Genomic DNA, 9593 nt, shown 5'->3' with positions numbered 1-9593 from the left:
TACTGTGAAGAAGTCCTCAGCTCAAACCGAGATCCTGCCACTTACTACCTGCGAAACATTTAACAACTCATTCAACCTCTCTGAGCCTCAGTTTCCTCATGCTTGGATGACAGAATAATACCTAACTGTTAGGTTACCACGAGGATTATACAAAATGATAAAAGCTCTGTGAAGGCAGGGGTTCTGTCATGCTCACTGCAGCCCGGTGCCTGGAAGGCTGTACAGGCACCCAGATGTTTATTGGATGAATGAATGAATGAGTGTATGAATTAGCGAATGAATGCAAAGTTATGTGAATGGCTCCACAACGTATTTGCTTTTATTGTTGTGGTTGTGGTTGCTACCAATAGCCTGCTTTTCATCAATCCTAAAAATTACTCAAGCCCAGAGAACAGGGTTTCTCACCTTGGGACCCAGGACCCCTCTGCCAGCCTAGAGAAGCATATGGGCCACATCTCAGCATAATGTTTTCAAATGCATAAAATTAAATGAAAAAAGCATTCCAAAAAGAAACACTTATAAAAACATTTTTAAAAAGTCAACTATACTGTGATAATATATATGCTTCTTTATCGATACATTGAAGATCTAGTAACTTGTAATAACAACCATAAATTGGAAGTAGTAATTAGCATAAACCACGTTTTAAGACATCTGCAACAAATAAAATAAAGATGATACAAAACGAGATGTAATTCCTGTTGTAACAAAGTCACAAGTGCTGCTAATGCACCCTCCTTTGTAATAGAAGGAATGCTAAATTACCAGGAGAGGTTGGCCAAGTAAACACGTATCGTTTTCCCATGTAATTTCATGGTCCTCCAGCATGGACCCACGGTTGAAAGCCCCTGCCTAGATTAACACTTTGATGGAAGAACTTTCCCTGAATTATCTGTTGGTCTATGACTGTAACAAGAAGCTTGGGTCTAGATAAGGAGAGACAGGAAATTAAAACTCAGCTATGATCACACCAAAATCATTGTTTCCCGGAGGGGCACATGTAGAGCGGTGAAAGGAGGAGAGACTTTGGCTTCAGAAAAACATTTTAAAAAGGTCTCGAGGGTGTGGCCTTGCACGAATGACTTCCCTCTCTGAGCCTCAGTTTCCTCATTTGTAAACGCATCATTGCGATGTTTCCTTGCAGGGTAGCTGGGAAGCTTGGTGAAACAAAGGAGGCCATGCACCTTGCACAAAGATGTGAATGCTTGCTCCTCTCTGTCCCCCTTCTGTTCCTCCTAGCATGAGACAAGTTAACTGCAGCCACCCACACTTAGAGCTGCCCAAGGTACCGTGGTGGGATGCATTTCCACATTCCTTAGCACCTACTGAGTACCAGGCCATCTGCTAGATACTCAGCCCTCAGAGATGCCCAGAAAATGTCCTTTCCCTCACAAAGTGCACAAACTGAAGCCAGAGACAACAAACAAAGGTTTTATAACATGGAGCAGAGTGAACACTTACAGCACAGATGCGTAAAAATATATCATGAGATCCCTCAGGAAGAAGCAATAAATCCTTCTTGGACTAGTGGGAGAAGGCTTCCTGGAGGAGTTAGAAGCACATTGGCTCTTGAAGAAAGAAGGATAGTGATGATGAAGAGAAGGAGGGAAGGAAGAGGAAAGGAGGAGAAGAAAGTCAAGACAGGTGTTAGAAGACAGCACAAAGTAGACAGAATGTGGAAGAGAGGGAGGAAGAGTGTTGGAGAAATAGAAGTGAGCCCACGATAAAGGTGAGAGGTGGGCGGGAGACAAGGAAGCCCGCCAGGCTCTGTGGTACGTGTTCCACAGACCATTTTCTAATTCGACCCTATAAGGCGAATCTTATTACTCCACTTTACAGATGAGAAAACTGAGGCTCAGAATGGTAAAGTCAGTCATGGACAATCCCATAGTTCCTTAAAAAGGGAGCCATAGTAGGGATCCAGTCGTGCTCGAAAGTCCACATCCTCCACCAGTGCGGCACCAGATGTCACTTGAAGAAGACTGTGCTCTCTGGAATCACACCCAGAGTCAGATAAGGAAACAAAAAGTTTAGGAACAGGACTTTGGCCATCAGGGAAGCACTGCGCCCCCACCCCCAAATACAGCCATCATCCCCTGTTCCTCACCTTGTACATCCCATTTCCTCTTTCCCAGATCCTGGCAGTTCCAGCCACCAGCCTGGGTGATCATGAACATAGAGAGTGTACAGTGAAAACAGTGACTCTGGCCTGCTCTCGAGACAGCTGTCGTCCAGCAGCCAGGCTGAGTTGGGCCCTGGGTTCTTCTCTCCTGGCTGCCTCACCCTGCACTGCCAGAGCTGCCTGCTTCTGGCTCCTGTCCCAGCCAGGACAGCTTCTGCCACTTCCCAGGGCAGTACAGGGGTGGGGGTAAGCCAGCTCCTGACTCCCTCCCAAGGGACTGGCTGGGGGTCTGCAGTGAATCCTAGTGCATAAGATTTGCTGGCTATTGCTGAGGCATGGGGAGAAGGGTCTGAAAAGTGTTTGGAGGAATAGGAGTAGGTAATAACTTGGTTTTCCAACTTCATAAGCTTCTCCTTAGCCAGGGCATGTCAGACTCACTCTGTTGACAAATCCCTATTGTCTTTGAAGATTTATTCAAGCCAAATTAATCACATTCTCTGAGGTGTCCCTGAATGCTGATTGTATTTCATTATTACTAAGAACAGGGTGATAGTGAAAATACTGAGTCTTCCACCTGCATTATCTCATGCAATACTCATAGTAACTCTATAAGGGAGGCCTATGCAAACCCGGTGTACAGATGGAAAAAGCGAGGCGTAAGGGAGCCACCAAGATTTGCTTCAGGTCTCATAGCTAATCAGGATTCAGACCTGGCTCTGTCTGACTTCAAAGCTGGAGGCATTTTTAAGTTCCATGTCTCCCCGCCACAGATTTCAACCCATTTCATGAGGTGCTTATTATCCCTCCCTTCTGTAAGCAACCTGATGGGCAGCCCAGGGCTTGGCTGGGTAGGGTGGATGTTTGAACAGAGAAAGAAAACGGGAAGGAGGATTTGAGGAGAGAGGGGAAGGGAGAAGGAGAGCCAGATTTTATTTTTTTCACTATACTGTGAATTTCTAAAGCGGGAATCTCTGCACCTCCAGGGCCTAACATAATGACATTTAATAGGCAGGTGGCACATATTTATCGAATATTTAAATGAACAGGTGGAGGAGTAAATAAACACTGAGAGAATTCATCGAGGAATTAATGAAAGAGCGAATGCCGCTGGCCCAATGTCCTAGTAAATTCGCCTTTAAATGAATTTGAGCTTTTAAAAGCAGAGGCCCCTTACCCTTGATGCCCTCCATCGTGGGATTACAGTAATGCAGTTTGGGGGTGGGGGGAGATGAGAAGGTTAAAACGAAGATCGAGGTGAAACTCTCTGTGCACTAAGACCCTGAGAGATGGGGAGATGTTGTTCAGCGGGTATAAAGTTTGCTATGCGAGATGAGTGACGTCTGGAGATTTGCTGTGAGACACGAAGTCCATAATTAACAAAATGATGTCATGCACTTTAAAAATCTCCTGTTAAGTCCTCTTACCAAAAACCAACCAACCAGCCAACAAACAAAAAGGCAAAGGATCAGGAGGAAGCTTTTGGCGGTGATGGGCAAGTCTATTCACCTTGATCACAGCGACGGTTTCATAGGCATATGTGCACAGATTCATTTAATTATATACATTAAATATATGTAGGTTTTTTTTTTTTTGTACGTCAGTTATATCTAGTACAGCTGTTCATCTTTAAAAAATAAAATGACCCCTCGGAATCCCGAGTCACTGAAAAGAGCATGATGTTCCCTGGACTTGACATTCATATAGAACGGCCACGAGCCTGGAAATTCTCTCTCCTCACGTGTCCTTTAAAGTGGCTTCCTTGTTCCATCCCTCACACCTTGATTGTCTCCTGACGTGTATGGCCACAGCCCTGCGCACTCGGAGCCTCCGGATGCAGCCAGGTTCTATGAGGAGGGAAGGGGTACGAGGGCAAATTCATCAAAATCTGGGAAGGGAGTGGGCTGAAACCCTGTGGGAAATGTGGAGTCGCCATGTGGAGTCTCAGAACTAGACAAGCCTGTGAAATCCCTGAGAGTTTCCTGACCAAGCAGGCCAAGATCTGGACTAGTGGTAAAAACACCGGATTGACAATGAGGAGACAGGGATTCCAGGCTGGTTCTTCCAATTGCTCATTGTGATCATGGGCAAGTCTCTTCTACTCTCGGGGCCTCAGTTTCCCCATCAGTAAAGAGAGGGCTGGACCTAATGCTCCCTCAGATTCCTCTCACTTGTGAAGTGCTTCAGAAGTCACTAGAGCTTCCAGAGTGAGGAGGCTCAGGGGCCATCACGCCCAGGTGCCCTGTATTTCTGTAGCACCTGGGGGAAGTGTTACACTCCTCTAGGCTGGTAGAAGACTCCTGCCACCTCGGAACCAGGAGCTGGAAGATTTCTAAGGAGGTACCCAGGAGGCAGAGACCCCCTTCCCACAGCTCAGCTGGCCCCATGCCCATTCCTCATTCAGATCATATTTGTTGAGCACCCAGTGTACACCAGGCAGGGTATGAGGCCTGTCGAGGTGTGTATGGATGACCCTTGTCCTCAAAGACCCTGCATTTCAGTGGAGAGACACTTAGACACAAGAGGAAATGAACGAATGGCAGGACTGCCTGTGAGGAGCTCCCAGATGAGTGTCAGCGGCACTCCCAGATGAGTGTCAGCGGAGCTCCCAGATGAGTGTCAGCGCTCATTGCTTTAATGATACCTTCTATGTCCTGTTGCATCATTTTCAAAGCAATGTCACACACATCCCCTTATTGAGCTGTCATAGTTGTCCCTGGTTTGCTATTTGCATTTGACAGATGAAGAAACTGAGTCCCTGAGAGGCAGAATGGCTTAAAATCAGATCCGTTGGTTTCTTGGGCAGTGTCCAGGGCCTTCAGTGATTGGGGTGGAGGTGGGTGTCCCTGGAGGAGAGCGGTTTGTGTAGAAACCCAAATGTGGCTGAAGGATGAAAAGTGTGCATCCAGCATAACTTATGTGGGGAGCAGAGGAGACCATATGCCAGCCAAGGGAAAGCAACCCTGAAGAATGCAATTCTATCTCATAATACAGGTCAATCTATTCTATAATATAGGTGGAGGGAGGAGACACAATTCCAAGCGCTAGAGCAAAGAAAGGAAAGAAAGAAATGTGAAAAGACAGTTTGGAACATTAGAAACTGATGATCCCAGTGAGAGAAATCTGAGTTGGAGCCCCAGGTCTGTCTGACAAACTCACTGTGTAGTCTTAGAGGGTCACTGGGTCTCTCTGACCTCAGCTTCTTTATGTGTCAAATGGAAATCACAGTACTGACCTCGGTATAAACATGAAAACAAAATGAGATAAACCACATACAGCAGCACCCCACACATTGCCTGGCACAGAGCAAGCGCTGCCATTGTAAATTCCCTTTCACTGTACTTCCTGGTCAGCACCCAGGGTGCCTGCTGTCTTTGCACAGTGTCGGCGGGTTAGAAGGAAACCTGATTTCCCAAGAGACTCCAGCTTAGGTAGGACACAAGGCGCCTCTACCTGCCTACAAACGATTACTTTATTCTATAAAATGGAAATTCCAGGCAGAAAAGGTTGTGTCCAGTCTATTAGCTACTCACAAAAAAATTCAGTGGAGGATAGTGAGTTATGGTAACTAAACACTAGTTAATCCATTTGGTGAAAAGAACTACTTCGACTTTGAAGCATCAGGGTTATTTGTAGCACAGTTTATAACTGTTTTTTCTTAATGTGGTGAAAATTGCAAGGTAATTGCCCACTGGTCACCCATAACTACAATACTTTTACATACTCAAAACCAGAAATGATGACTTCTAATTCATTTAGGAATAACAAAATAAGTATCGATTCATCCATCCATCCATGATGACTTCTAATTCATTTAGGAATAACAAAATAAATATCGATCCATCCATCCATCCATTCATCTGTCCGTCCATCCATCCATCCATCCATCCATCCATCCATCCATCCATCCATCCATCAACACACCTATCATTCCATCTATCTATGTGTTACAAAGACAGTTACTGAGCTCCTGCGACACCTGTCTCCATGCTGTGAAGAGTCAGAAGCACAGAAAAGACTAAGTTGTAGTATCTCTCTCAGAAATCATGAAGAGCAGAGAAGTGGTCTGTGGGATTTCAGAAAGGGAGGAGGTTTGTTCCGATTAGGAATCAAGATGGGAGTCAGTGTGTGGATCAAGAAAGACTTCGACTGTCTTTGGAATTCTGAGCTGTGTGCATGTATATGCTTATTCAGAAATAAATATTTTATTAAAAAAAATCAATGATCACACTAGAGGAAGAGAGAACAAAAGAGGAAGAGGAAGAAAAGATTATGGACCGAAAAGCAGGTTATCATGGTTGAGCTTGTGTCACGAGCAGTAAAGCGAAAGAGAAAAAAAAAAAGAAGAAGAAGAAGAAGACTTGATTCAAAGAAAGTGGGGTTGAAGGAATAAAAATCCTAAGTGTCAGCTCTTCCCCCAGAAGCTTGCCTGTGTCTTAATTTGCATTTATTTGACAAGATGTAGTCATTTCCACCAATCAAGTTGGCAAATATTTTTATCAGATGATAATTCTCGGTGCTAATGAAGGCATAGTGAAACGGTATTTTTTCTTATTCTACTTGTGCTGTTAAAAATTGCCAAAATTTATGGAAATCAATTTGACAAAGTATATCAAAATTCTTGAAGTGTTCATACAATTTGACCGAGTGATCATAGTAGTACATTTTAAAGGAGAAATGAGCAATGCAGATAAAGATGCACGTTTAAAAATGTTCATCACAGCATTGTCTATAATGGGGATAAAAGTGAAAATGATCTGAATATCCAATAATGACAATATGGGCATTATGGTCCCTACATACAATAAACTATTATGTTTTGAAAATTGAAAATTGTGATTTCTAGGCATACCTAATTATATGGAAAAACTGTATAATATTAGGATTTCCCCCCCAAAATGTAAAAGACAAATTACATATATACAAATGCACATGCACATATAATAGGAGAATAAAAAGGCTTAAAAGAGGATGTGGCATTTCACTGGGCTGAATATGTGGTGATGGGGCTGAGACTATGCAATAGACAGTCCTTATACTTGTTTATAAGGACTCTGTGTCCCTGTTTTCTGATAATAGCCCCCGCCTTTAGCTTTATATAAGTCTGCGGAACTCTCCCAATACCCACATACACATTGGACATGACCTTGGAGATTTATCAGTCGAGGTGCCCTGCATTCCTCTGGACTACAGGTGAGCACATGAACTGACGACTAGGCCACCTGGAGCTTTCCTCTTGGGAATCTAATTCATTCATTCATTCATTTTTTATTATTTATGCCTACAGCATCTGGTCTTCCTAGGTGGTCTCCCACGCAAGTACTAACCAGGCCCGACCCTGCTTAGCTTCCAAGATCAGATATTGGGCTTGTTTAGGGTGGCATGGCCATAGACCATGGACCGTGGCTCCACTGGGGTGCAAACCCAGGACCTTCTGCATATAAAGCAGATGTGCTAACCACTATACTATGGAACCAAGTCCTGATTCATTTATTTTTTTAAGCACAATGCCATGAAGGTTGATGATATAGAATTCAGTTGCTCATTAACTACCCATGCTCGTGTACACTTTGGAAGTTCTTCGAGGCAAGCCCACGAGGTAGGTCTACTTTGGCTTGCTGACCTGTCATAAGCAGTGGTCAGCCATTAGAAGTTTCCAAGCAGGGGAATGACTCAAACAGAGTGGTGTCTACAAGTAGCTAAAGGATACTTCAGTTCAGAGCTTCTAGGTTTGGTTCTGTGTGTCCTGAGTTTTGCTAACAGAAGAGTCCAACAAAGATTCAGGGATTTTGGAGAAGGGTGTTGAGCGAGGACACAGAGTTTCAGGCCTTTGTGACCAGAAAGGATGCCCATTTTGTGCTGTTGAAGAGAGACCAGCAGAGGGCAGAAGGCAAGGGGAGGGAGGCCTCCATCATAGATAGCCCTGACCCCATCAGGAAGTGCATGGAACAAGCAGGAGGGAAGGAGAAAAAGCAGAGAATGTACTTTGAGGCCAAAGTTAACAGAGTTGTTGGGTAAATTCAGTCACGCAGGCAGGTGGGCTTTGTCTAGAAGCCCTGTCTTTTACAAACCCAGGGCCTAAGCTTGAGAACCTGTGCTGCCTGGGAGGCCACAGGGTCCAGGAGAAAGACACTGAGCTTGGAATCTAAAAGAAGTGAGTTCAAGTCCCCTGCTCTGTTGCTAATGTGAGAGATCTTGGACAGCCACTCCCTTTTCTGAGCCTCAGTCACCCTGTTTTAAGTAGGGTTGTTAACGCGTTCATTTGACAGCATGCCCATACATTCGTTCATGCATTCATTCAACACATGTCTACTGAATGTCTACAACTATCATTTACTGCTAGCATACACAGGAAAATAAAGAATATTGCTTTTCTCTTTATATAAAAGAGGGAGGTAGGCCCTCTGTGGTACTGTCCACAGAGGATGAGGGAGCTGTGGACTCCTCACTTCTGGGCTTACCCGCCTGTCACTTATTCTTAAGGATCTGGGCAGACCTACAACAACAGGCAGCAAAGAGTCTAGTCTTGGTCACAGACCTGCTGTCAGAGAGACTCACAGCAGAGGGGAATATGCAATTATCCACCCACAGACCTGCTCTGTCAGTCTTGTTCTAGACAAGACCACGATTTGGACTGCTTGGGGGGTGGAAAAGAAAGCGTGTCGGGGAGGAAGTGGGTGGAGACAGTGCTTATGGGCCAGTCATACAGTCAGCTCAAATGCAGACTGCACAGGCAGCGTGGGAGAACTGCCCGCTTCTGCAAATTGGTTTTTCTATTTTGGTGGGAGAAAGAATTTGACATTTCAGATACGTGAGAAGATACGTATTGAGCATCTGTGACATGTCAGGCATTGTTCTAGGTGTAGCAAAGACTGGTGTATAAAAAAGGGACCCTACTCTCCTGATGTTTCTATTATATTTGGGAGAGAAACTTCAAATAAATGGGCAAGGCTTAAAGAATTAAACGGCTTAAGTGTTAAACAGTTACTGTGGCAGAAGGGAGCTGGGGAGTGTTGAGGTGAGCAGTGGGGTGCTGTGCTGGATTGGCAAGGTAGTCAGGGAAGGCCTGGAGGGTCATCAAGATAATCGAATGGGATAACGAATGCAGAGTGATTAACACAGCATCTAGTATAGGGCAGGCGCTCAATAAATTGCTGTGAACGTTGTTATTGTTAATTAGCACTAAGTTCCTTATCTGAATATGGGGACATTAATGCCTATGCCATTGGGTTGCTGGATTGATTAAATTTGGAAATATATAAATACAACTTTATAACACAAACTCAACAGGTGATTATTGAAGCCAGATATGTTCCAGGGAGACAGACATAACAAACATATAAATACATAGCACAAAGTCAGAGTGATAAGCAAAGGAAGGAAATAAAGGCTGGGTTTGAGATAGAGATTCTTGGGGGGAGAGGAAAGGACCTTAAAGGCCTGAGGAGATGACCTTCTAGCAGAAGCAGAAGGA

The 9593-nt window shown here is 44.4% G+C and overlaps 1 protein-coding gene and 1 pseudogene across 1 annotated transcript in view; both read right to left on the bottom strand.

Annotated features, from left to right (window-relative positions):
• The window catches only part of ASTN2 (astrotactin 2), a 787984-nt gene that overhangs the window by 338280 nt on the left and 440111 nt on the right, over positions 1-9593 (bottom strand). The gene's annotated exons all lie outside the window — the stretch shown is intronic.
• Positions 7398-7513, bottom strand: LOC112484068 (annotated as a pseudogene).

Source organism: Pteropus alecto, unplaced genomic scaffold (assembly GCF_000325575.1).
Source record: "Pteropus alecto unplaced genomic scaffold, ASM32557v1 scaffold226, whole genome shotgun sequence".
Lineage (NCBI taxonomy): Eukaryota > Metazoa > Chordata > Mammalia > Chiroptera > Pteropodidae > Pteropus > Pteropus alecto.
Note: the sequence above shows the minus strand (reverse complement) of the source record. Positions and strands in the feature narration are given on the sequence as shown.